Source organism: Symsagittifera roscoffensis, chromosome 10 (assembly GCF_963678635.1).
Source record: "Symsagittifera roscoffensis chromosome 10, txSymRosc1.1, whole genome shotgun sequence".
NCBI classification, from domain to species: Eukaryota; Metazoa; Xenacoelomorpha; order Acoela; family Convolutidae; genus Symsagittifera; species Symsagittifera roscoffensis.
The window spans coordinates 31,730,762-31,758,257 of NC_087071.1; the positions used below are offsets into that span (position 1 = coordinate 31,730,762).

At 38.2% G+C, this 27,496-nt stretch overlaps 1 protein-coding gene and 1 long non-coding RNA gene across 2 annotated transcripts in view; one reads left to right on the top strand and one right to left on the bottom strand.

Annotated features, from left to right (window-relative positions):
* LOC134855657 (uncharacterized) overlaps nt 1-27,496 on the top strand; it is a 505,026-nt gene that overhangs the window by 243,203 nt on the left and 234,327 nt on the right. The window lies entirely within an intron of this gene.
* On the bottom strand, nt 23,559-26,927 carry LOC134855143 (uncharacterized). The gene is made up of 2 exons (XR_010164454.1): nt 26,564-26,927; nt 23,559-24,143 (listed from the first exon to the last, which is right to left on the bottom strand). It is a non-coding gene; the product is annotated as an uncharacterized LOC134855143 (long non-coding RNA).

Sequence of the window (27,496 nt, forward strand, 5' to 3'; positions counted from 1 at the left end):
CACTTTTTTCTCTCTTAAAACTTTAATTTTACTGTCTGATACTAAGCATAGCACTTTTGTGCCGACAGAGAACATTTTAAATACGAAGATATAAATTGATTTATTTGCTCAGAACTTGGTAACTGGCTTTCTCCTTAAGAAACTCAATTTTATGAACATTATTTTTTTGAGCTTCAATTTAGAACCATATATGTGTTTATCAGGCTTGTCAGGGCAGGGAAGAGTCATTGAGCGTAAATTTGGACAATAACAACGTCGCTTCAGGAGGAAAATTTTTTTTGAAATGGCTCAAAAATTGCCAAATTATTCAATTTTTTCTTAAAAACCCAGTTTCTGATCAGTTTTTTTCCCTCTGGATCTCTATATAGGTCCTTTTTTGAGTTTATCGGTAACCTGAGACCAAAATAGCGTCAATTAGCTTCGTTGCAGATAAAAATAGAATAGTTATATAGGGAAAATTGTTTATCTAAATCGAAACTAGTATTTACTTTATAAAATAATAAAAACACAAGTGTAATGAACTTCGGTTAAACATTTTTTTCTCTCATAAAACTTTAGTTTTACAGTCTGACACTATGCATATCACGTCTTTGCAGACAGAGAACATTGTAAATACAAAATTTTACGATTATTTGGTTGCTTACCACTTTCCAAATAACTTTTCACCTGAGAAATCAGACAATTTTTTTTATGATTAGATTTTACTTTCTATTGACTCTGATGTTACATATGTGGTTCAAAACCAATGTTTTAATACTCACAAGGTTAGCAGTTATCCCAATGTAGCCAAAAAACTGTCTACTTTCATTTTTCGTTACTACACCTTAAATACGTTTTTTCATGTTGAAAATTAAGCCCAAATAAAAAGCCATTTTTTTGATTTTCTGATAATAGCGAGTATAGGGCAGCAACTACAGCGTCATTTGAGTCCGTATGCAAAAAATCAGCGAAAATAACGAATATTCAGAGAAAAACGCAAAATTGAGCCAAAAAAATCAATGAAACGCCCCAAACCCAACTTTTTTGCTTTGGCTCAAAATCAAATTTCTCAAAGAATTTTTTTTCAAATTTAGATTTTATCAGCTCATTGGAAACCTCTAACCAAACCCTTTATAGCCAAACTATACAATTGAATAAAAAAACATCGTAAAGGGATTTTTTCACGAAAAATCATTTTTTTGGTGTACGTTTTTTCATGTTGAAAATTAAGCCCAAATAAAAAGCCATTTTTTTTATTTTCTGATAATAGCGAGTATAGGGCAGCAACTACAGCGTCATTTGAGTCCGTATGCAAAAAATTAGCGAAAATAACGAATATTCAGAGAAAAACGCAAAATTGAGCCAAAAAAATCAATGAAACGCCCCAAACCCAACTTTTTTGCTTTGGCTCAAAATCAAATTTCTCAAAGAATTTTTTTTCAAATTTAGATTTTATCAGCTCATTGGAAACCTCTAACCAAACCCTTTATAGCCAAACTATACAATTGAATAAAAAAACATCGTAAAGGGATTTTTTCACGAAAAATCATTTTTTTGGTGTACGTTTTTTCATGTTGAAAATTAAGCCCGAATAAAAAGCCATTTTTTTGGTTTTCTGATAATAGCGAGTATAGGGCAGCAACTACAGCGTCATTTGAGTCCGTATGCAAAAAATCAGCGAAAATAACCGAATATTCAGAGAAAAACGCAAAATTGAGCCAAAAAAATCAATGAAACGCCCCAAACCTAACTTTTTGCTTTGGCTCAAAATCAAATTTCTCAAAGAATTTTTTTTCAAATTTGGATTTTATAGGCTCAATGGAAACCTCTAACCAAACCCTTTATAGCCAAATTATAGCAAGAGAAGGAAATGATGGATGAGTTTCTAACCCTAGGTCATTTCTTAACCCTAAGAAAAAAAAATTCTGCTCAAAAATTGACTTTTTGCGGGCGTTTTTGAAAAATGTCTATTTTGACCCAAAAAAAAATGTTGGATCCAAGAAACGACTTCACCATCGTGTTTCTCGTCAAAAATTAGGTATAGTAGAGTTTATAAACTAAGAATCTTCTTATGAACTTTTCTTGTGGTCAAACCGTTCCGTCCAGGTCGGGTTGTCAGTAACTACACTTAACTACCCATTTTTTGGATAGGTTTAGAAAGTTAGCCCTTAATTTTTTTTTTAGTTTAGCTAGCTTGCTTCGCCCAAGAAACGCTCAACGATACCTCAATTTTTAAAATTGGTTAATTTTTCACTGAAATACAGCTTTTTTAGTTTTGGGTTTGGGCCAAAAATCATAAACTTCACTTTTTTGTCTAAAAATCAAAAAGTACTGTTAGGTTTGGGCTTTTTTTGATATAGTTGGAAAGAACATAAGCAGAGGTTGCCGGAAAAATAAAAAATTGCCCAAAACTAACTTTTAAGTATGTTTTCCAAACCGACAAAAAAGTCTCAAAAATTGACTTTTGCCCAAACCTAACTTTTTCTAGCCGTTTTTTTCATTAAGGTGTCTTACTATTGCCTCAAATGCTCAAAACACTAATCCCCGAAGTTCGAGGAGCTCGGAAACCCTCTGAGCCATTGCCATAAAAACTGGTTGTTCCACCCTCATAAATTGACTTGGCTAGGCTTAGGGTTAGGGTTAGGGTAAGGGTTAGGGTTAGGGTCCTACCCAAGTCGTTTTCTGAGTTGGGCCATTTTCAAAAAACGACTTTGTGCGGAATTTTATATACTCAGAAAACGATCGCAGAAAACGACTCGGTCTGACTGTACTCAGAAAACGATCCAGAAAACGACTTTGGGGTCAGACCTCCGGGTTAGGGTTGGAAAATGGCAGAGTTTTTTCAAAAAACGACTTGGGGTCAAAAAAACCAAAAAACAGCTAAAATGGTCAGAAAATCATAGGAAAACCGGTAGAAGTTATGAAAATTGGTCTGAAATCTCAAAAAACGTCAAAACATCCAGTGAAACGGTCAAAAACACCAAAATCACCAAAAATACGATTAAAAACGTAAAACACGTAAATTGGTCAAAAATCATGAGAAAAACTGCTAAAAGTATGAAAATTGGTCTGAAACCTCAAAATGTAACAAAATACTCAGGGGAACCACCAAAACATTCAAAAAATCAAAATTGACGAAAACAAGTAAAGTCGTTATGAAAAAATAAGGAAAGAACCAAAAACGGTCTCTAACAACAACAAAAAAGCACAAAAACACAAAAAACCGCTTAAATCATGAAAAAAATTGGAAGCAATGCGCATTGATCTGGAACCTCAGAAAACACCAAAACGCACAGGAAGAAGGTCAAAAACTCTAAAAAAATGAACGAAAAGAAATTTGATCGCAAAAAAAAAACAAAAAAAAACGAAAATTGATCAAAATTTCATAAAAAACCACTAAAAACTAATAAAAATTGGTCCGAAAACATAAAATGTACCAAAAATTTTGGGGAAAGCACCAAAATAAAAATAAGATAATCTGATTGGAAAAAAAACGAAAGAAACACGGTTTTCTCCGATTTCCATTTTTTTGATTTTATCAGGACCTATTGTTAGCTATGTTTAGTTTAGGAAAAAACTTGGTGCCTCTCAGTTCACCCTGCGTTTCTACCAGGACCGCCAACGGGGAGGCGGGCACCATAGGTCCCAAAAATATTGTTGGGTTGAGAGTAATCTCAACCCGTCAGTATTGGTTAATAAACAGCAATGATCTCTCGATCAGAGCGAGATTGCAGCCAATGAACTGACAAGACTTAGCTGGCAGTAAGTTGCTTGTTCTTTGACTCTATTGATAAAAACATTTTCAATTTGTGCCTCTCAGTTCGCCCTGATGTTTCCATACAGGGCTATCCAGGATCGCCAACTTGGAGGCGGCCACTTTAGATCCCGCTAAAACTTTTTTTTTTGGGAAAGCTTCTCAGATTATTATTACTTTTTCGTTCTTTTTCATTATTGTTCCAATTGAGGGTAAACGTTAGATTAAAAATAAAAGTTCCTCATTTAGGCAATAATTTCAATGTACTAATTTGATGTTCTTAAGAAATTTTTTTAAATGATTTTTTCCTAAAAGCTTTCTTTCGTGGAACTTGCGTTCTGTTTTTTTTTTCTGGCTTTCATTTTTTGCCAACTACTAGTTTTTCTGACAAATGCTAAATACATTCTAAAAATTTACTGCATAGTGTCTGTAGTAGTCAACCGAGCGCCTCCTAACCAATTAAGGTTTTTTGAGGCTCAAGGTCAAAAACCACTGACATAATCAATTCACTGCATCACTCAAACGCGCATTTTAGCATTTCTGCTTTCAAGTAATACATTAAAAAACATACTCAGCGGAACATTTTAGCATTTCTGCTGTCAAGTAACACACTAAAAAACCTACTCGGCGGCACATTTTAGCATTTCTGCTTTCAAGTAACACATTGAAAAATATACTCAACGGCACATTTTAGCATTTCTGCTTTCAAAATAGAATAATAAACACTGATATAGAATAATAAACTTTTTTTGTGAGAAAATTTTCTCTTTTTTGGAAATGGAAGTTCTCATCGTTTACTTTTTTTGAAGCCGTGACTTCTTTTTACTGGACAAATTTTTAATGTAATCAATCGTAAACATCAATTAGGTTACTGCATTTGACGACTCAATATAAAATTATACAAAAAATATGAAACAAAGTCTTCTACTTTCTTTAAGCAAAGCTTTCTCGTTTTTCAGTATAGAAACTATTAAACAATTTTAAACGAGAACATTCGAAAACAATCAACGCCAAGTTTTTTTTCTTTCAAGTAAGTTTTACAGGTTCAAGTTTTGACGCATTTTCGAAACTTGTTTAAAAATATTTTCGCGGCATCAATGTTAAGATTTTTTCCCGGAAAGCAGCCGAGAAATTGCGATCTTTCTGGATAAACAACAGGTACAAGTGCGTGAGAGTTTTCATATGTACCTCGTTTAGAACGTACTACTGTCGATCTGGTCTCTGTTTACAATTTTTTATAAGTGATTGGATTGTCTTAACATCGCAAACTTGGATCGGAGCATCGTCAATTTCTTTTTCGATTTTATTTGAGGTAACAATTGGCTCGCGTGCGGTTGACATATTTCGACTGCTCTCACTGGAGCAGACACTTTCGATTTCTACCTCAGATTCTTGTTCTTCTTCTGATTCACTTTTGTTCCCATCAGTGTCATTGTCCTTGTCATCGTCCTCCTCCATGTTCGGTTGTTCTTCCATCACATCTTCAGAGGGCTCAGCGAGTAATTTAATGCTTCTGGAGCTGCAAGGGTTGTCAATTTGTTCTGCCACTTTTTCGTTTTCTTCTTCCCCAAGCACTTTATCCGCGTAATGAGACGTACCATCAGCATTTCTGAACTTGTCAGTTTTAATTTCATAGTAGTTTGCTGCAGTCGCGGCACTGTGACCGGTGTGCTTGTTGATGGCTTCGCGAACAAGGTTGCTGCTGATCTTGTCCTTGAAATTTGAAGACATCAATTTTCTATATACAGTTGAATTGAATATCAAATGGGGCATACCATGTTGCTTTGGTATGTTCCTTGCCCAATGTTTGGTGTATTGCTTTTGGTCTACTTCACTTAATTCATTAGTTTGGTCCCATGGGCCGAAGAGATATTTGCTTTCCCTGTTAAGTTCCTTGCGTAATTGTGCGAACTTGTCCAGAAGTTCCGTTTCTGTTTCGTTGAGGCCTTGATATTTGACTCCCTCGCTGTGAAAATTTTTATGCGTCTTTTCTAGTATTTTCTGCATTTCCACCACTCGCTTTCTTTCTCCAGCTCCCATCTTCAGCTCTTTCATTCCCGGCGGAGCAAGTTCTAATACATAAAAACGCCTTTCCTCGGAGTAGTGCCTGTTTGCGAGGAACTCTGTTCTCAAGAGGCAAGCCGTTCCACTTCTGGAAGAATTCCTGAATGAGAAGCGCGGTTAAGTTGTTTGATATCTTTCTGAATTCATGCCTATTTATATTTTTTCTGTTTTCATTCGTGAGTACTTTTTGGAGATACTCGATCACTTTTCCACGAAGTTGTAGAATTTCACCAGGTTCCGGTAACGAGTTACTTTGGGGTCAGACCTCCGGGTTAGGGTTGGTGTCAAAAAAACCAAAAAACAGCTAAATTGGTCAGAAAATTATAGGAAAACCGGTAGAAGTTATGAAAATTGGTCTGAAACCCCAAAAAACGTCAAAACACCCAGTGAAACGGTCAAAAACACCAAAATCACCAAAAATACTATTAAAAACGTATAACACGTAAATTCGTCAAAAACGACTTGGTGTCAAAAAAACCAAAAAACTGCTAAATTGGTCAGAAAATTATAGGAAAACCGGTAGAAGTTATGAAAATTGGTCTGAAACCCCCAAAAACGTCAAAACACCCAGTGAAACGGTCAAAAACACCAAAATCACCAAAAATACGATTAAAAACGTAAAACACGTAAATTGGTCAAACATCATGAGAAAAACTGCTAAAAGTATGAAAATTGGTCTGAAACCTCAAAATGTAACAAAATACTCAGGGGAACCACCAAAACATTCAAAAAACCAAAATTGACGAAAACAAGTAAAGTCGTTATGAAAAAATCAAAAACGGTCTCTAACAACACAAAAAGTCAAACACAAAAAACCGCTTAAATCGTGAAAAAAACTGGAAGCAATGCACATTCTGGAACCTCAGAAAACACCAAAACGCACAGGAAAAAGGTCAAAAACTAAAAATGAACGAAAAGAAATTCGATCGTAAAAAAACAAAAAAACGAAAATTGATCAAAATTTCATAAAAAAAACCACGAAAAACTAATAAAAATTGGTCCGAAAACATAAAATGTACCAAAAATTTTGGGGAAACCACCAAAATAAGAATAAGATAATCTGATTGGAAAAAAAACGAAAGAAACACGGTTTTCTCCGATTTCCAATTTTTTGATTTTATCAGGACCTGTTGTTAGCTGTGTTTAGTTTAGGAAAAAACGTTTGGTGCCTCTCAGTTCACCCTGCGTTTCTACAGGGCTATCCAGGACCGCCAACGGGGAGGCGGGCACCATAGGTCCCAAAAATATTGTTGGGTTGAGAGTAATCTCAACCCGTCAGCATTGGTTAATAAACAGCAATGATCTCTCGATCAGAGCGAGATTGCAGCCAATGAACTGACAAGACTTAGCTGGCAGTAAGATGCATGTTCTTTGACTCTATTGATATAAACATTTTCAATTTGTGCCTCTCAGTTCGCCCTGATGTTTCCACACAGGGCTATCCAGGATCGCCTACTTGGAGGCGGTTACTTTAGATCCCGCTAAAACTATTTTTTTTGGGAAAGCCTCTAAGATTATTACTTTTTCGTTCTTTTTCATGATTGTTCCAATTGAGGGTAAACGTTAGATTAAAAATTAAAGTGCCTCATTTAGATTTCAATTTGATGTTCTTAAGAATTTTTTTAAATGAAATTTTCCTAAAAGCTTTGTTTCGTGGAACTTGCGTTCTGTTTTTTTTCTGGCTTTCATTTTTTGCCAACTACTAGTTTTTCTGACAAATGCTAAATACATTCTAAAAATTTACTTCATAGTGTCTGTAGTAGTCAACCAAGCGCCTCCTAACCAATTAAGGTTTTTTGAGGCTCAAGGTCAAAAACCACCGACATAATCAATTCACTGCATCACTCAAATGCGCATTTTAGCATTTTTGCTTTCAAGTAATACATTAAAAAACATACTCAGCGGCTAATTTTAGCATTTCTGCTTTCAAGTAACTCAATAAAAAACATACTCGGCGGCACATTTTAGCATTTCTGCTTTCAAGTAACACATTAAAAAAAAATACTCAACGGCACATTTTAGCATTTCTGCTTTCGAAATAGAATAATAAACACTGATATAGAATAATAAACTTTTTTTTGTGAGAAAATTTTCTCTTTTTTGGAACTGGAAGTTCTCATCTTTCACTTTTTTTTGAAGCCGTGGTTTCTTTTTCACTGGACAAATTTTTAATGTAATCAATCGTAAACATCAATTAGGTTACTGCATTAGAAGACTCAATATAAAATCAAACAAAAAATATGAAACAAAGTCTTCTACTTTCTTTAAGCAAGGCTTTATGGTTTTTCAGTATAGAAACTATTCAACAATTTTAAAGGAGAACATTTGAAAACAATCAACGCTAAGTTTTTTTCATTCAAGTAAATTTCACAGGTTCAAGTTTTGACGCATTTTCGAAACTTGTTTAAAAGTATTTTCGCGGCATCAATGTTAAGAGGCAGATTTTTTTTCCCGGAAAGCAGCCGAGAAATTGCGATCTTTCTGGATAAACAACAGATACAGGTGCGCGAGAGTTTTCATATGTACCTCGTTCAGAACATACTTCTGTCGATCTGGTCTCTGTTCACGATTTTTTATAAGAGATTGAATTGTCTTAACATCGCAAACTTGGTTCGGAACATCGTCAATTTCTTTTTCGATTTTATTTGAGGTAACAATTGGCTCGCGTGCTGTTGACTTATTTCGACTGCTCTCAATGGAGCAGACACTTTCGATTTCTACCTCAGATTCTTGTTCTTCTTCTGATTCACTTATGTTCTCATCAGTGTCATTGTCCTTGTCATCGTCCTCCTCCAGGTTCGGTTGTTCTTCCATCACATCTTCAGAGGGCTCAGCGAGTAATTTAATGCTTCTGGAGCTGCAAGGGTTGTCAATTTGTTCTGCCACTTTTTCGTTTTCTTCTTCCCCAAGCACCATATCCGCGTAAAGAGACGTAACAGCAGCATTTCTGAGCTTGTCAGTTTTAGTTTCATAGTAGTTTGCTGCAGTCGCGGCACTGTGGCCGGTGTGCTTATTGATGGCTTCGCGAACAAGGTTGCTGCTGATCTTGTCCTTGAAATTTGAAGACATCAATTTTCTATATACAGTTGAATTGAATATCAAATGGGGCATACCATGTTGCTTTGGTATGTTCCTTGCCCAATGTTTTGTGTATTGCTTTTGGTCCACTTCACTTGATTCATTAGTTTGGTCCCATGGGCCGAAGAGATATTTGCTCTCCCTGTTAAGTTTCTTGCGTAATTGTGCGAACTTGAACAGAAGTTCCGTTTCTGTTTCGTTGAGTCCTGGATATTTGACTCCCTCGCAGTAAAAAATTTTTTGCGTCTTTTCTAGTTTTTTCTGCATTTCCACCACTCGCTTTCTTTCTCCAGCTCGCATCTTCAGCTCTTTCATTCCCGGCGGAGCAAGTTCTAATACATAAAAACGCCTTTCCTCGGAATAGTGCCTGTTTGCGAGGAACTCTGTTCTCAAGAGGCAAGCCGTTCCACTTCTGGAAGAATTCCTGAATATGAGAAGCGCGGTTAAGTTGTTTGATATCTTTCTGAATTCATCCCTATTTATATTTTTTCTGTTTTCATTCGTGAGTACTTTTTGGAGGTACTCGATCACTTTTCCACGAAGTTGTCGAATTTCACCAGCTTCTGGTAAAGAGTTACTTGTGGTCACCCTCGTTATGTGGTCTCGACTTTGACCGAGCCGTTTTACCATCTTTTTCAAATTAGCGATCACTCCTTTGAACTGATTCATGAAAACCTTCAGCTCATTTAACATATTAACAATTGATTTTCTTGCCGTTACTTTAGGATACATTTTTATCCACTTTTCAACTCCTCCGGGCTGGGTCATTCCTTTAGTTCAAATGACCGTATTTCTCAATTTCGCTATAATTCCTTTTAAGTTATGCGAATTGTAGTTCCCTCCTTTGTTTTCAGCAATTTGGCTCTCTCGCATTGCCCTATACTTGGTTAATAATGTTTCGAAATCGAACGTCTTTTCGTCATGTACCTCTCTTCTGCTCCGGTGCTGCTGATTTTGGCTTTTTCCAGGTACTCCTGTGGTAGATCCCACACGTTTTTTACAATCATCCACTCTGGTGGGTGCGGATCTTTCATTGTGTTGTCTTGTTGTTTCACTTTGTGGCGATGCTTTTGGTCGAAGATACTTGTACATTTGGTGCACAAGAAACGTTTCTGGTTAGTCTTTTTGTCAAGAAGATGACACCTCTGAGTTACCCTTATAAGTTTTTCATCCTTCAGCTTTGTCCATTTCTGATGTTCCTCAAGAGCGTGTCCCTCCATTTAAAGGCTTCACCAGACAGCTGAGATTTGTAGGGATTTCCACCTTCCGGAGCTGGATCTTTTGTAGGCGCAGTTTTTGCGGCGAAGGGTCTTCAGTGTCATCAGAAGAGTAACAATCGTATTCCGGGGCAAGGTTTATCGTGCATGGTCGACACTCTCGACCCATGTATTGCCGTTCAGTCGCTGCAATTTCCTCCTGATTTTGTTCCGATGGTGGTCCTCGCTTCCTAGAATGGGGGAACTCTTTTCTTTTTTTTCCTGTTTTTCTTGAGTGAAATGTTATCTTGAAGTATTCTCGTTGCTGATCCTCGACCGGTGTGTCATGCACAAGAGGAGTTTCCTCAACAAAAACATCAGTTTTCCTGGCAAGTATCTTTTGTGCATCAGCATAGTTGATCCGAGGTGGCGGTGTTTCATCGTCTGGGTCGCTCGATAGTACCTCCGTACTGGCCTCACTATTTTGAATCTCGTCATCGTAATCGTACGTTATCTCGTCTTGATTTGACACTTCTTCTTCGATTTCTTCACTTTCGTTTTCGTTATCAGGGTTGGCTCTTATTTCAGAAGTTACGGAGCCATAGGGTTCAGTCCAGTTGGATTCGCTTTATTCTGAAGCTAATTTTGGTTTTTTCCCCTTGGGAATCCTCCAAGGCAGCAAATCTCCTCCATAATCATAGAGGATTTCTTCTCCGGGCTCTATGTCTCGTTCTGCGACTATCATTATATGATGGTTTCCCTTCCCATCATTCCACACTTTTGGCCTTGCGTTGGGCCGCTCGCCACAGTCATTTATATACCTTTCCAATCTTGATGACTCATCAGCTGCATCTATGTACAAATTATGATCTTAGAATGCGAAAGCGTACTCGTTCTTTCCCTCGTCGCACAGCTTGGTGTATTCGTATGCAGTGATTTTCTCACCTCTGTAAAACAATAAAAAGTCTTGTCTCACAAACGGGATTTTTGCGAACAGTCCTTTGCCCTTTTCTTCATTAACCTTCTTTACTTCAAATTTTTCCTTGGGGTCTTCTGTCGTCCATTTTCCTAAGTAGTACTTGTCGAAATTCCGTGGGAGGTGTTTCGATCAAGTCGCAGCATCTTTCCAATAATGTTCAAGCAATCAAATTATTCAACTTTTTCAAAGCATCAAATCTCTCTAAAAAGAAATCATAAATTAGCGATCACTCCTTTCAACTGATTCATGAAAACCTTCAGCTCATTTAACATATTAACAATTGATTTTCTTGCCGTTACTTTAGGATACATTTTTATCCACTTTTCAACTCCTCCGGGCTGGGTCATTCCTTTAGTACAAATGACCGTATTTCTCAATTTCGCTATAATTCCTTTTAAGTTATGCGAATTGTAGTTCCCTCCTTTGTTTTCAGCAATTTGTCTCTCTCGCATTGCCTTATACTTGGTCAATAATTTTTCGAAACCGAACGTCTTTTTCGTCATGTACCTCTCTTCTGCTCCGGTGCTGCTGATTTTGGCTTTTTCCAGGTACTCCTGTGGTAGATCCCACACGTTTCTTACAATCACCCTCTCTGGTGGGTGCGGATCTTTCATTGTGTTGTCTTGTTGTTTCACTTTGTGGCGATGCTTTTGGTCGAAGATACTTGTACATTTGGTGCACAAGAAACGTTTCTGGTTAGTCTTTTTGTCAAGAAGATGACACCTCTGAATTACCCTTTCCAAACTTACAAAAACCGTCAAACATCCCCAAATGCTCAAAGAACACCAAAAAACACTCAAATATTTGTTGAAAAACAAAAATGCCCAAAAAATTTCACAAATTTTCCAAAAGCCACAAAAAAGTATCCAAAAAAGACCTAACCCTAACTTTTTCGCCAAAACGCCCTAAAAGTTGTGCGACTACTAACAAAAGACTAAAAAAGTCTCAGAATGCCCAAAATCACAACAAAACACCACAAAACCTAAAAACTGTAAAATGACCAAAAACGATCAAAAGTCACCACCAAACTCCCACAGTCACTAAAATCCGAAAATAAATACAAAAAATTATCTGGATCTAACTTACTGCCAAAAACAATCAAAACCTGCCAAAAACCATCCACAAGCCACTAAATGCGCGAAGAACGTCAGAAACTACACAAGTACTTGTTGATAAACCATAAATGCCCAAAAATATAAGAAGTTCCCCAAAAACCCAAAATTATAGCCGAAAACGACCTAACCTCAACTTTGTGATTTGTCAAATTGAAAATTAGTGTCTCTTAGTTCATCCGTTTCACTTGGGAGTATATCCAGGATCGCCAACGTGGAGGCGGACACTATCGATCCCTCAATTTTTTAATAAAATTTTCTCTTTTGTGGAACATCAGTTCCTTTTTTGTTTTTTTTTAAATTTTTTTGCAAGCCAAAGCTTTCATTTTTTTTGGATCAATTACTACAATTGATAAGATTAAAAACTTACAAATGTTGAATTGATACGATTCACAGTATAAACATAACATGATTACTACAATCAATGATCCTGTAATATTACAAAAGTTTTATCGTAACTGGTACATAGGACGTTTGGTTTATTCAATTTTCAGCTTCTAATCTTCACGATGCTTCTTTATCTGCTTGAGGAGGCTTTTGATTGCGTCTAAATTCATTGGGCGGTTCATATGTCTGAACTTTGCCGAGAAGTTCGGCTGGTTCTCCCGATGAATAAGATAAAGCGCTGCAACTGTTTTGTAGTCCTCTTCACTCAGCACATACGTGACCATGTTTGGTCTTGACTTTTTCGTTTTCAGAAACGAGATGATGTTTACTTCCTCATTTTTCATGTCTCCACTGCTTTTAAATTCCTCTTCTACTTAACTATTTTCTTTTTGAATCTCCGCATCATCGTCTTTTTCTAGCTGGTTTGTGGTTTCAAAGGGTGTTTCCTCGAAGTCTTCTTCCGCCACTTCCCCAATCGCGGGTCCTTGAGTAAAACAGGCGACTTGATTTGCTGGCTCATCCAGCACTCTATTGGTATATACACTTGTTATTGCAGCGTTCTGCTTTTTTGTCCTCTCTAATTTGTAGAACCGCCTAGCAGTTTCTGCTGTATGCCCCGTATGCTGTGTTAACGCTTCCAGTGTTTTGGGGTCAGGCACTGTTTCCTTCCAGTTCGTGGCCATTAGTTTTCTATAGGCTGTGGTTGTCAGATCCAAATGCTGCATCCCAAGCTGCCGAAGGATCGATCGGGACCAGTTTTTCACAAAACACTTCTGATCCTCTGATGAGAACAAAGTGTCGGCATGCATGGGTGCAAACAAATAATGGTTCTGACAGTTCATTTTCTGCCTCAAGTTGGCAAACAGACGCAAAAGTTTCATTTCCAGCTCACTGACGGCCTGCCATTTAATTCCCTCGCAGTAGAAACTTTTGTGCGTTTTCATTAGCAGTTTTTCCATCTCTGCTAGTCTTTTCCGCTCTCCGGGTCCTTTGTGGATACCCTGCAGCCCTTCTGGCGCAAGTTCAAGGCAGAACATACCCAGTGATTGGCTGTAGTGGGAGTAGTTGAGATACTCTGTTCGGAACAATGAAATTGTTACCAATCGCGTCGCATTCCTTAGGAGCATCAGTGTCATCAAGTTAAGAAGAACTTTTCGGAAAGTTTCTTGATCCAAAGAATCTGTTTGCGGCGTTAGCGTTTCCTGCAACCAAGACAATGTTCGTTTACTCCGTTCTTTTATTTCACTGGGTTCCGGCAACGATTGCTCATAAGCCCTCCTCGACAATTGTTGACGTCCTCTGTTTGCTCTGTATTCCTTCGAAATCAGAGTATCAATCATTTTCACGAATCTCGTGAAATCGACTTTAGTATTTTGTGTTCCGTATTTTGGAATGAGAAACTGGTCAATAAAATTCTTCAAGTCGCGCAGAATGTTCATGATGGACTTCGGCGCCAGCACTTTATCGTAAGTATAAATCCATTCCTCAATTTTGGAGGCATCTGTAAGTCCTTTCGTTATTATACAAGCGCTTCGCAGCTTGCTTAGTTTGCCGTTCAAATTCTTGCTGGTGAACGATGAGGACTTGTTCATTTCAATATCCCTCAGCCTCAGCTTTTTGTATTCTTCCAGAAGTTCCTCAAAGTTATATGTCTTGCTTTTAAGATACTTGTCATTAAGCTCTGTCTCTGTTTTCTCAGCTTGATCCAGAATGAACTGAGGAAGATCTGCAAGCGTTTGTACCGTTAACCACCTTGGCTCGTGGTTACCGAATTTCGGTTTGCTCCCTTTCTTCACGCTAAGCTTATGTCTGAACTTCTCGTCGACAATCTCGAGACACTCCAGACATAAGAATTTTCTTTTGCCTTTGTTTATTCGCTGCAGATGAACTTTTTGCAGAATATTCACAATTTTGTTTTCCTTGATTTTGTGCCCGGTTTTGAAGTGTTTTCTCAGACTGTCGCCTGAGGAGAACGAATCCCTGCAAAAACTGCAGTCGTACTGTTTCAACTTCGTATTCTAAAGGTCGTTTTCGTCCTCACTTTCAGAGCACGAGCTAGACGAAGGCTCTGGGTTATACTTATGCCTCCGCTGGGGCATCACGTAGTCGGGGTCATTTTATAGTTCCAAGTCATGAACCTCTTGACATGGCACACTCAACTGGAACGAAGCATCATCGGGGTTATACAGGCAGTAGGTTTCAAATGGGTCCAATTTCAACCCATGTTCCTCCTGTATATGTTGTTTCATGTCCACAAAATGGGCTTTCGAAACAACCTTGAAACATTGATAGCAGCTCATGAAAGAGTGCATTTTTCGCCCATTGATGATTGGAGGTTCCTGCAAACAGGGCTTCACACTGCACTCCCGCTGGTGGCCAATCATTTCTTCCACAAAAGAAATGGGGTAGTCACAGTGCAGACAAGCTCCTTGGGGTGATTATTGTGACTTTTTCTCTTCACTGGTCTCCTTTCTTCTTTTCGTCGTCTCACTTTTGTCTTCAATTGGCCCCCTTTTTCTTGAAGGCGGCGCTGCTTATCTTTTTTGAGCTTTTTTGTGAAGAGGCAAATCAATTGTAAGGTATTTACAATCTGGGTTGTCCTATGGAAACAAATCTTTTTCCGAAGTTGTTGCATATAACAAATCAGGTCGCTCCTTGAATACTTCTCCTATTGGCTTGCCCGGGATGGTTCCTTCTTCGTCGTCAGTACTGATAAATTCGTCTGATGCATCACTTTTTGTTTCTATTGACACCGATTCATCCACTGATGCTTTGGAGATTGTATCCCAATATGGAACTGTAGTCTTTATGAAGGATTCCGAGTCGTCGTCTCTGCTTTGAATCCTCTAGGGCATCTAGATTCCTCGATAGTCGTACAACAACTCCTGTCAGGGGCTCCGTAAAATTTATTTCCATTATATGGCTACTAGCCCCTAAATTATTTCCCTAACTTTTTGGAATCCCTAAATAATTTTTATTTCTCAGAAGAAAAAAAAATAATGGCCATAATTAAATTATTCCAAATTGAAAAAAATAAAATGGCACAGTGGAATAATGTGAGTTTCTCACAGAATTTTGGATATGAGTTCAGCGTCCCAGTACTCTTTGTTGACGCAGAGGAACAGCTCTGCCTCAACGTGCATTGGACTCATATTGTGGCGCAAATACCCAATGTTGAGTTTCGCCCGACTGAAAAGCCGCTCACAGGCATTTGATGTTCCGGGTACCTATTGCAAGGAAACATAACCGTTGTCCCCGGTTTTCAGCCGTTTCGCTTGCAGCAGTCCTTTGGCAAAATTGCTCCCGGTTGAATTGTTCCCCTCAATAACTTGCTTCTCAAACGCCTTTAGTGCGTTCTTCTCGTCTTCGGTAAGTTCTTGGAACTTGTTTTCAATACATTTGACAACCGCATCTTCAAAACATCGATTCGCTACTATAACCGCGTTTTTCGCGAGGTGAGTCTTCATAGGAGGGAATTCTTCCGACTGATATGGGCTGTAAACTAGTGGCAAATTTCCTTGTATACTCATTTTCGCAGAATGAAAATGGATGATAGCCCATTATTATCCATTCCAGCCAGTTGTAGATGTTTTGCAAATTTGAAAACCCTTTTTTCAGCTTCTGCGTGAAGTATTATTTAACAACGTGCTTATTCATGCCAACACTGTGTGCACATGCAGAACTGAAAGGTAAACAACACTGCGAGAAAGTAAAGTGGAAGGATTTTCGCAGCAGCTTGCATTTGGTTGACGTAATGAATGACGTAATGATGTGACGCGTTGTTCGCAGTGAACCTTAGATAAAATAATTTCTGGAATTATTGTAATATTCCATACGCGAGAAATAAATAATTTCCCTAAAAGTTCTCGAAAAATACATAATTTTTATTTTAAGTTAGTCGAAATAAATTATTTATCAAAAATTATTCCACTACCATTATTTTTACGGAGCCCCTGACTCCTGTCCACGGGCAATGTCTCTTATTGCTGCAATTTTTATATGCTTTTGTCCTTTGGTGTCTATATACAACTTTGGATCGCAGTTTGGTTTCTCGTTCGAGCAGTCGTTGATGAAACGCGCCAAACCACTGTTCGGATCCTTGGCGTCAATGTAAAAGTTGTGTTTTTCGTTGACAAAAACATAAGTGTTATCCTCTTCTTGGCTTGTTTTGCGGTAGCTCTCTTTATCAAGCCGCTTTCCCGATAAAACAACAAGAAGTCTCCTTTGCTTACGTCCTGTCGCACAAATAGTCCTTTTCCTTTTGCTCCACAATCTCTCACAACGAATTTCTCCTCAGGGTCCCTCTCAATCCACTTCTCAATGTTATATCGCTCGAATCTTTTATTTAAGTGTCCTCGGTCCAGCTTCTTCGTTTTTATACCTTTCATCATTTTCGAAACAAGTTTTCAACTATCTAGAAAAAATTCATCATCAATTTACATCATTATAAAACTAGACCAAAATATAACATTGTTAATTTCTATCAGGCGAACAGGAAACATAGGTAAAAACTAGAAGCTCGTAGTCCTGTTGGAATTGAGTACTTAGCTGAAAAAAAGTCCACTAATTAAAGCAAAAGTTGGAAGTGAAAAACGCAAAGGAATTGAAAACCAAAAAAAAGTAAACGCCTGTTGCTGAAAATCAACCATGCTACGATTTTGGTTTTTACTGCTTAGAAAATTTTACAAAAGTTTTTATCGTAACTGGTACATAGGACGTTTTAGTTTATTTAGTTTTCAGGTTCTAATCTTCAAGATGCTTCTTTATCTGCTTGAAGAGGCTTTTGATTGCTTCTAAATTCATTGGGAGGTTCATATGTCTGAACTTGTTTAGAAGTTCGGCTGCTTCTCCCGTGACTAAGATGAAGCGCTGCAACTGTTTTGTAGTCGTCTTCACTCAGCACATACGCGGCCATGTTTGGTCTTGACTTTCTCGTTTTCAGAAACGAGATGATGTTTACTTCCTCATTTTTCATGTCTCCACTGCTTTTAAATTCCTCTTCTACTTAACTATTTTCTTTTTGAATCTCCGCATCATCGTCTTTTTCTAGCTGGTTTGTGGTTTCAAAGGGTGTTTCCTCGAAGTCTTCTTCCGCCACTTCCCCAATCGCGGGTCCTTGAGTAAAACAGGCGACATGATTTGCTGGCTCATCCAGCACTCTATTGGTATATACACTTGTTATTGCAGCGTTCGGCTTTTTTGTCCTCTCCAATTTGTAGAACCGCCTAGCAGTTTCTGCTGTATGCCCCGTATGCTGTGTTAACGCTTCCAGTGTTTTGGGGTCAGGCACTGTTTCCTTCCAGTTCGTGGCCATTAGTTTTCTATAGGCTGTGGTCGTCAGATCCAAATGCTGCATCCCAAGCTGCCGAAGGATCGATCGGGACCAGTTTTTCACAAAACACTTCTGATCCTCTGATGAGAACAAAGTGTCGGCATGCATAGGTGCAAACAAATAATGGTGCTGATAATTCATTTTCGGCCTCAAGTTGGCAAACAAACGCAATAGTTTCATTTCTGTCTCACTGACGGCCTGCCATTTGATTCCTTCGCAATAAAATTTTTTGTGCGTTTTCATTAGGAGTTTCTCCATCTCTACTAATCTTTTCCGCTCTCCGGGTACTTTGCGGATACTCTGCAGCCCTTCTGGCGCAAGTTCAAGGCAGAACATACCCAGTGATTGGCTGTAGTGGGAGTGGTTCAGATACTCTGTTCGGAACAATGAAATTGTTCCCAATCGTGTTGCATTCCTTAGCAGCATCAGTGTCATCCAGTTAAGAAGCACTTTTCTGAAAGCTTCTTGATTCAAAGACTCTGTATGCGGCGTTAGCGTTTCCTGCAACCAAGACAAGGTTCGTTTACTCAATTCTTTTATTTCTTTGGGTTCCGGCAACGATTGCTCATAAGCCTTTCTCGACAATTGTTGACGTCCTATGTTTGCTCTGTATTCCTTCGAAATCAGAGTATCAATCATTTTCACGAATCTCGTGAAATCGACTTTAGCATTTTTTGTTCCGTATTTTGGAATAAGAAACTGGTCAATAAAGTGCTTCAAGTCGCGCAGAATGTTCATGATGGACTTCGGCGCCAGATCTTTATCGCAAGTATAAAGCCATTCCTCAGTTTTGGAGGCATCAGTAAGTCCTTTCGTTATTATACAAGCGCTTCGCAGCTTGCTTATTTTGCCATTCAATTTCTTCGTCGTGAACGATGAGGACATGTTCATTTCAATATCCTTCAGCCTCATCTTTTTGTATTCTGCCAGAAGTTCCGCAAAGTTATATGTCTTGCGTGTAAGGTACTTTTCATCCAGCTCTTCCTCTGTTTTCGCAGCTTTATCCCGGATGAACTGAGGAAGATCTGCAAGCGAGTTTACCGTTAACCACTGTGGCTCGTGGTTACCGAATTTTGGCTTGCTCCCTTTCTTTACGCTCAGCTTATGTCTGAACTTCTCGTCGACAATCTCGAGACATTCCAGACATAAGAATTTTCTTCTGCCTTTGTTTATTCGCTGCAGATGAACTTTTTGCAGAATATTTACAATTGTCTTCCTTGACTTTGTGCCCGGTTCTGAAGTGTTTTCTCGGAGTGTCGCCTGAGGAGAACGAATCACTGCAGAAACTGCAGTCGTACTGTTTCAATTTCGTACTCTCAAGGTCGTTCTTCGCTGTTACATCTTCGTCCTCACTTTCAGAACACGAGCTAGACGAAGGCTCTGGGTTACACTTATGCCTCCGCTGGGGAATCACATAGTCAGGGTCATTTTTAAGTTCCAAATGATAGACCTCTTGACATGGCACACTCAGTTGGAACGAAGCATCAGCGAGGTTTTACAGGCAATAGGTTTCAAATGGATCCAATTTCAACCCATGCTCCTCTTGTATATGTTGTTTCATGTCCACAAAATGGGCTTTTGAAACAACCTTGAAACACTGAAAACAGCTCATGAAAGAGTGCATTTTCTGCTCATTGATGATTGGAGGTTTTTCAAACAGGGCTTCATACTGCACTCGCGCTGGTGTCCAATCATTTCTTCCACAAAAGAAATGGAGTAGTCACAGTGCAGACAAGCTCCTTGGGGTGATTCTTGTGACTTTTTCTCTTCACTATTCTCCTTTCTTCTTTTCGTCGTTTCAATTTTGTCTTCAATTGGCCCTCTTTCTCTTGAAGGCGGCATTTCAAATCTCTTTACCTTTTTTGTGAAGAGGAAAATCAATTGTAAGGTATTTACGATCTGGGTTGTCCTATGGAAGCAAATCTTTTTCCGAAGTTGTTGCATATAACAAATCGGGTCGCTCCTTGAATACTTCTCCTATTGGCTTGTCCGGGATGGTTCCTTCTTCGTCGTCAGTACTGATAAGTTCGTCTGATGCATCACTTTCTGTTTCTATTGACACCGATTCATCCGCTGATACTTTAGAGATTGTATCCTCATATGGAACTGTAGTCTGTCTGTATGAAGGATTCCGAGTCGTTGTCTCTGCTTTGAATCCTCTAGGGCATCTAGATTCCTCGATAGTCGTACAACAACTCCTGTCCACGGGCAATGTCTCTTATTGCTGCAATTTTTATATGCTTTTGTCCTTTGGTGTCTATATACAACTTTGGATCGCAGTTTGGTTTCTCGTTCGAGCAGTCGTTGATGAAACGCGCCAAACCACTGTTCGGATCCTTGGCGTCAATGTAAAAGTTGTGTTTTTCGTTGACAAAAACATAAGTGTTATCCTCTTCTTGGCTTGTTTTGCAGTAGCTCTCTTTATCAAGTCGCTTTCCCGATAAAACAACAAGAAGTCTCCTTTGTTTACGTCCTGTCGCACAAATAGTCCTTTTCCTTTTGCTCCACAATCTCTCACAACGAATTTCTCCTCAGGGTCCCTCTCAATCCACTTCTCAATGTTATATCGCTCGAATCTTCTATTTAAGTGTCCTCGGTCCAGCTTCTTCGTTTTCATACCTTTCATCATTTTCGAAACAAGTTTTCACGTATCTAGAAAAAATTCATCATCAATTTACATCATTATAAAACTAGACCAAAATATAACATTGTTAAATTCTATCAGGCGAACAGGAAACATAGGTAAGAACTAGAAGCTCGTAGTCCTGTTTGAACTGAGTACTTAGCTGAAAAAAAGTCCACTAATTAAAGCAAAAGTTGGAAGTGAAAAACCCAAAGGAATTGAAAACCAAAAAAAAAGGAAACGCCAGTTGCTGAAAATCAACCATGCTACGATTTTGGTTTTTACTGCTTAAAAAATATTACAAAAGTTTTATCGTAACTGGTACATAGGACGTTTTACTTTATTTAGTTTTCAGGTTCCAATCTTCAAGATGCTTCTTAATCTGCTTGAAGAGGCTTTTGAATGCTTCTAAATTCATTGGGAGGTTCATATGTCTGAACTTGTTTAGAAGTTCGGCTGCTTCCCCCGATGACTAAGATAAAGCGCTGCAACTGTTTTGTAGTCCTCTTCACTCAGCACATACGCGGCCATGTTTGGTCTTGACTTTCTCGTTTTCAGAAACGAGATGATGTTTACTTCCTCATTTTTCATGTCTCCGCTGCTTTTAAATTCCTCTTCTACTTAACTATTTTCTTTTTGAATCTCCGCATCATCGTCTTTTTCTAGCTGGATTGTGGTTTCAAAGGGTGTTTCCTTGAACTCTTCTTCCGCCACTTCCCCAATCGCGGGTCCTTGAGTAAAACAGGCGACTTGATTTGCTGGCTCATCCAGCACTCTATTGGTATATACACTTGTTATTGCAGCGTTCTGCTTTTTTGTCCTCTCCAATTTGTAGAACCGCCTAGCAGTTTTTGCTGTATGCACCGTATGCTGTGGTAAATGCCTCCAGGGTTTTGGGGTCAGGCACTGTTTCCTTCCAGTTCGTGGTCATTAGTTTTCTGTAGGCTGTGGTTGTCAGATCAAAATGCTGCATCCCATGCTGTCGAAGGATTGATCGGGACCAGTTTTTCACAAAATCCTTTTGATCCTCCGATGAGAAAAAAGTGTCGGCATGCATGGGTACCAACAAATAATGGTGCTGTCAATTCATTTTCTGCCTTAAGTTGGCAAACAAACGCAATAACTTCATTTCTGTCTCACTGACGGCCTGCCATTTGATTCCTTCGCAATAAAAATTTTTGTGCGTTTTCATTAGCAGTTTCTCCATCTCTGCTTATCTTTTCCGCTAACTCAGAACCTACGTGTCCGTAGAACACAACTCATAGAAGAACATGGTCATACGCACATTGTACGAAACCCTCACATTGAAAAAATTCTCATGTCAAACGTCAATAATTAAACACTCGTATCGATTTTACGAGAAAAACTCAACAACAACATATCTACACTCAGAAACCTGTAACTCGGAACCTACGTCCTTGATTTTACGAGAAAAAAACAACAAACGACCTGAGTCCCAGGGAGGTAACAACATTAGCCCAGAGCACTTTTTTTAAAAGGTGAACGCTCACTGCTGGTTCCCTCAAGGCTGATAGAGATAAAAGTGCCCTTCTTTGAGCAAACCACTATGTGGCCGACCCGGGCAGTAGCTCTTGGAATTTGGAATGAATTGTTCCAATTTCTGTCATGTACGTGTATTGCTTGAAAACAAAAACAAGTCCATTTTTATGCGGGTTTCAGCCGCATAACTATGTGACTTGCTTTTGTTTTCGAACAATTAACGAACATTATACATTGCTTGAGGTCTTGAGTAATTCATTTTTTTTTGTGTTTTCCTGCACACAAACAAATGAATTACTCAAGTCATCAGGCAATGCAATGACAGAAATTGGAACAACTCGTCGCAACTTCCAAAAGCTAATCTCTATCAACCTTGAGGCGACCAACATGTGAGGTTTCCTCTTTGAAAAGTCCATGCTCTGTTGAAGCTACAAGACATACAAGCTAGAGCCTAGCTAGAGTAGAAGGCCGTGCAAGTGCGCGGTTACTGCCCCTGCTTCCCCAATGAGGGAAAGAGGACAGGCCGGCGGGCCTTAACTACCTTCGCATACCCCATCTCGAACAAGCTTATCCTTGAGTGCCCGGATCCCCTAGTGGGTTGTGAGGCCTTCGTTTTTGTCTCCTAACGAGACCTGACCGCCCCTTATGGACGGTCCTATGGGCTGCGAGCTTTCTACAACCATCTGCCCGGGGGTGGACCCTAGCGGTCCCTGGCCAATAGAGCATGGCTGCAATAGACGCACCTTGTGCGTGGGCCTAGCGCCCCTTGTACCCTGATAGGGTACCTACTTAATAGCCCTAGCGGCTCTCAGGACCCTTAGTGGTCACTTTTAGTGGTCACTTTTACTGGGACACCACGACGCTAGCCAGGTGGGTTAACCGTGTCCTCCGAAAATAACCCCGAAGGGTTACCACCGGTAACCAACCCTCCCACAAGGTCTCGACGGATAGAACAATCTCTGAGTTGCAAGTAAGAATTTAACGAAGTTGTTTTTTTGGTCGACTTTCAAACGAAATTCGTTGATTTTTCTCGTCATTCCTTTGCTTACTTCCCTAGAGACTTTTCAACCAAGTGATGTCCAATTTTTCTCATGGTTTAGCCCTAATTTAAAACCTAATTTTTGTCGCCAAAGGATCTGAAAATGATCGGCTAGCTATTTACTTGATGTCCTATTGATCCAGACTATTATTGACACCGTGGGCTAAAAATAGGTTTTGGAAATCTCTGTGCTTGAATCAAAGTTTTGAATTATTGTAAGATTTTATTCTTTTCCGTTATCCGAGTGTGCGTCTATGGCTATGTGGGTACACACCAATATTATGTCATTTAGATATGTCACACCAATACGATTTGTTACAAGAACTTTTATAGCTGTAAATTCATTTTTCTCCAAGGTTAACTAAATTTCGATATGAAGCTGTTATCGCGCTGGCGAGTTATTTTGTGTTGAATTTCATCTAAATCATTTTCTTTTAAATTGTATTGGCGCTCATTATTTGTTCAAAAACTAGCTCGCTAAATTAAGACCAATTCCTTGTACAAAATTTCTCAACTTGAAAAGTGCAAATTTTAATTCATCTTTTTGCATCAGCAATGGAAGTGATAACTTACAAACTAACCGCATTTCATCATGTGTACTTTGTACATCTAGATTTATTAGTATAAAATATTCTGTTGTCTAATTTTGTGACAATCTAATCCATTTTTGTAGTTGATCTTTTAAACTAAGACAAGGAACATCTTACTTCAGGATGGGTGGGTCTATCGATGTGAGGACTTTATAAAATTTTTGAACGTTTCGTCGAGCTTTTCGAACATTAAACCGAAATGATCAGATCAGAATTATGTTTTCAAATGAATTTAAGTATCAACATAATTTACAATGAAGTTAACGTTTTTGCTATCGATTAAGAATGGGAGTTCTGTTCATAGTTAGCAATTTTCTCCAAGATGGCATTCGCTTTAGTCCTCGTCTTGGCGTGTACTATTTCACATGGGTAAAGGTAAGGATCTGTTATTTGATGTGCATCGGTGACAAAAGGAAATGTCTGAAGAAGTTTCGCTCTGGTTGGTTTTGAAGCATACTGTTGACTGCTCTCTGAGGTCAGAATATGATGTGCGTTACTTCTTCTAGTTCTCTGAAGAAAAAAAAAGTAATTTGATACAATTATGGGATGGAAAATTAGGTGAAAGCAATTTATACAAACGAGAAAGATGCCAAATACGACCAAAAACTATGTGCACAAGCGAAGCTAAGTGTGATTGAACGATGCAACTTTTGTTCCAATTTAAGTCGCCAAGTGCTTCTCTTGGTAGAACATTCGAAAATGTTAATTTTTGTGCTTTTAAAAATGCTAGTTTTTTGGCGGTACATTTGAAAGTAACTTTAGTGCTTCTTTACACATGCAAAAGCAGGTGTCTTTAATCGGGACCTAGACTTTTCCATCCAGTAAACAAATTTTTTAAACCAATTTTCACTTTCTTTTATTGAATCTTGACAACTTCGAGGTTTTCACTTAGTCCTTCGCACTTAATCTAGAGGTAACAACGTCGCCTTTGCATCCTAACTTCTGGGTTGGAATCCCAGTAGGATTTTTGTAGTATGTATGTAATTGAAAATTTTTCCGGATAAAAATGAATTGTCGGACTTTGTTTTGTCTTCGCAAGTTTGGCGGCTACGTTGCCACATCACAGATTTTGCTGTTAGCAACTTTCATTGTAGCTGCTTGCAAGTACTGTTCTTTGTACTTTCAAGTGAGCTTGAAACTTTCTTAAAAAAATCAATATTTTTTTTTTGGCTCAATTGGTGTCTGCTTAAAGATTGTCGGCTTAGTTGCAACATCACGGATTTTTCTTGTGCTGTAAGCCAGTTTCCTTGTAATTGCAAGTGCAAGTGTTGTTCATTGCAGTTTTAGGAAGGTTGGCTGTTTCCTTTTCATAGTAGTTGTTTTGTTGCTAATTTAATATTCGAATGTCTGGCATGTTTGCCTAAACAACTACTCTCGAGGCATTTGTCTTATGTTTCTATGCTTTTTTGTATCGCAAATGGTGCGAAGCTCAGCTTCATATTTGAGTAAAAGTGCTATTTTGTTGGCACTTTTGATTCAGGAAGCTGCATTTCAGTAGTGGAAATTTGAAAAAAATAAATCTTCAAATAGCGAATGAGTGTCGAGTCAAATGCAGTCATTTTCATACGAATTCTAAGAAAAAGAGATGCTTATGTTATAGGCTAGTCCCAAAAAATACCGTGTAAGTTCTATTTATACTGTAGAAAAGAATGCTCTTTATTGCATAGTTTCTACAAAAAGTTCATCTAGTTTTGCATAGTTTCTACAAATAGTTATCTTGTCTCAATTTTTCAAAGCAATTCTCATGTAAATTGTCAGACCAGATTTTCTGCAAGAAAACTAGAAGAAAAGACCGTTTCAACTGTGTTTTGCTGGTTTTTAAACCTGTTTTGTTTTTCAAGCTGTTATACATTAAAGCAGTGTCTTAAGGGAATATCTGAGATATAGTAATGCTTGCGACCCAAATTAATTTTATTAAAAAAATTGATGTTGGATTTTTTGACGAGCATTTGTAAAAATTGTTTTTTTTTTTTGACAAACTCAGATTGTAATGGCATTTGCGAGAGTTCAGGTTGTAATAGCATTGTATTAGTATTTAAATTTTCCGTAAACAACTTTGCTTTCAAATCTGTAAGAAAATGGCTTTGCTTCATTATGAAGCCTCAGTAACTTCCTAATTGGTTATTCCTGGTAAAGTGAACGGACGCCTTGGGAGTCCTTTTATGCCTATGAAAACGAAAAAAAAAAAACTGTGGAACAACTTGAATTGTCGTTTGTCTGGTGGTTTGATGGCGGCCTATTTTCTCGAAAATTGTTTTTTAATGATCAGTGTGTTCTCATCATTTCAGAAAGCTGTATCTAACATTTGTAAAGATGCAGGTGAATTTAGCATATTTTTCATTTTCATGATTGTTTTTCCTTTGAAAATTTTTTGGTTTAAATGGTTTGAGCATATGATAAATCTAATTAATTTTCTCAAAATAGGTCGTTAAAAGGGCAAAAGTAGGTTTTGCTGAGTTTTTGTGCTTCGGGAACGTAACAGCTTGAAGTTTTAAAACGAATTCTTGCTTCTTTGAATAACGGACGCCTACCCAACCAATGTTCACGCAATTGCCGTTCGGTAATTGTTATTTCAATTCTACTTCGACTATGGAACCTTTTTTTCGATTTGTTTTCCTCAAATTAAACACCATTTGGTACATACATTTGAAGTTTTTTTTTCAAATAACTTTTTTGAGGTTTTTCAAAAATTTTTCGGATTTCATGGCTGCCGTCTTATTTTGCACCTACTAAATTGCATTTTAATGCGTGAGTTGTATCGCAAGTGCCGGGAAGCTCGGTTCGGCTTCTGTATTTTAACAGATTCAATCCATCAGAAATTATTACTATAGTTTTTTTGTAGTACTATTGATGTTGAAATGATCAATTTGTTCATTAAAAGTTTTTAAAAAGCCTGAAAACGGGTGTTTTTTTGATGACTGAAAACTAACCTGCTCTGCCGCAGAGAAAATCTCATCGAGATCAAAATCTCCATCTTTGAGTGCCTTTTTCGAATCGCCATTGCGAAACTCGTGACCGTCTTTATAAAAAGCTGCATCTCCGCTGTAATTGCTTCTCGATGTAAACATTGGATAATCGGTTTTTGAACTAATAGAACCGATTGATCCAGCAATGTTCGGTGCTTTTGATTGGTTAGAATATTTCTTCCAAGCTGATTGATCCGAATATCTTTTCGATGCTGATTGGTTGGAAGTTTTCTTAAACTCTGATTGGTTAGAATGTTTGCCCCACGTACTAGCTGGTGCATTTATGCCAAGGGATCTCCTCAACTGCTGTCGGTATTTTAGGTCATCGATCTCGATGTCTTGTAGCTTTGCAATTCGCTCTTCAGAAGTTAGTAACTTTTGTTGTAGATCGTCCTTGGTGAGTTTGGTCAAATCTCGAAAGACTACCTGAAAAACTTGTGTAAAACTGAAAATTTACTGTGCTAAATAAATGCTAAGTATGAGACAATTAGATCAAATCGGATTCGATTAAATTCGATTTTTTTTGCTTTCTGTTCGAAAAATTTTATTGCATTTTTGATTTCAAATTTTTGCTTGTACTCTAACTTTGAGGTTTTTTAATTGATCTAGATCTGAGATGTCTTGATAAAAGTTGTCAAAAATCACAATTTGTTTTTGAAAACACCATGGTTACGGTCGGCGGTGAAAGATTCCGACGATCCTAGATCTCAAGAAATAAACATTTTTGATTTTTTTTCGAGAAGGGAAGCTTTAAAAAACTAAATTTTTTAATAAAAGTTTTTTCGACACAATTTTTCCAAGATTGCAGGAGCAGAAAATTATAACTACGGATATCTTCGTTGCTTTAGGAATACTACAGTTAGTTCTAATTTTCAACCCTCGCTAAGTGCTTAGGGC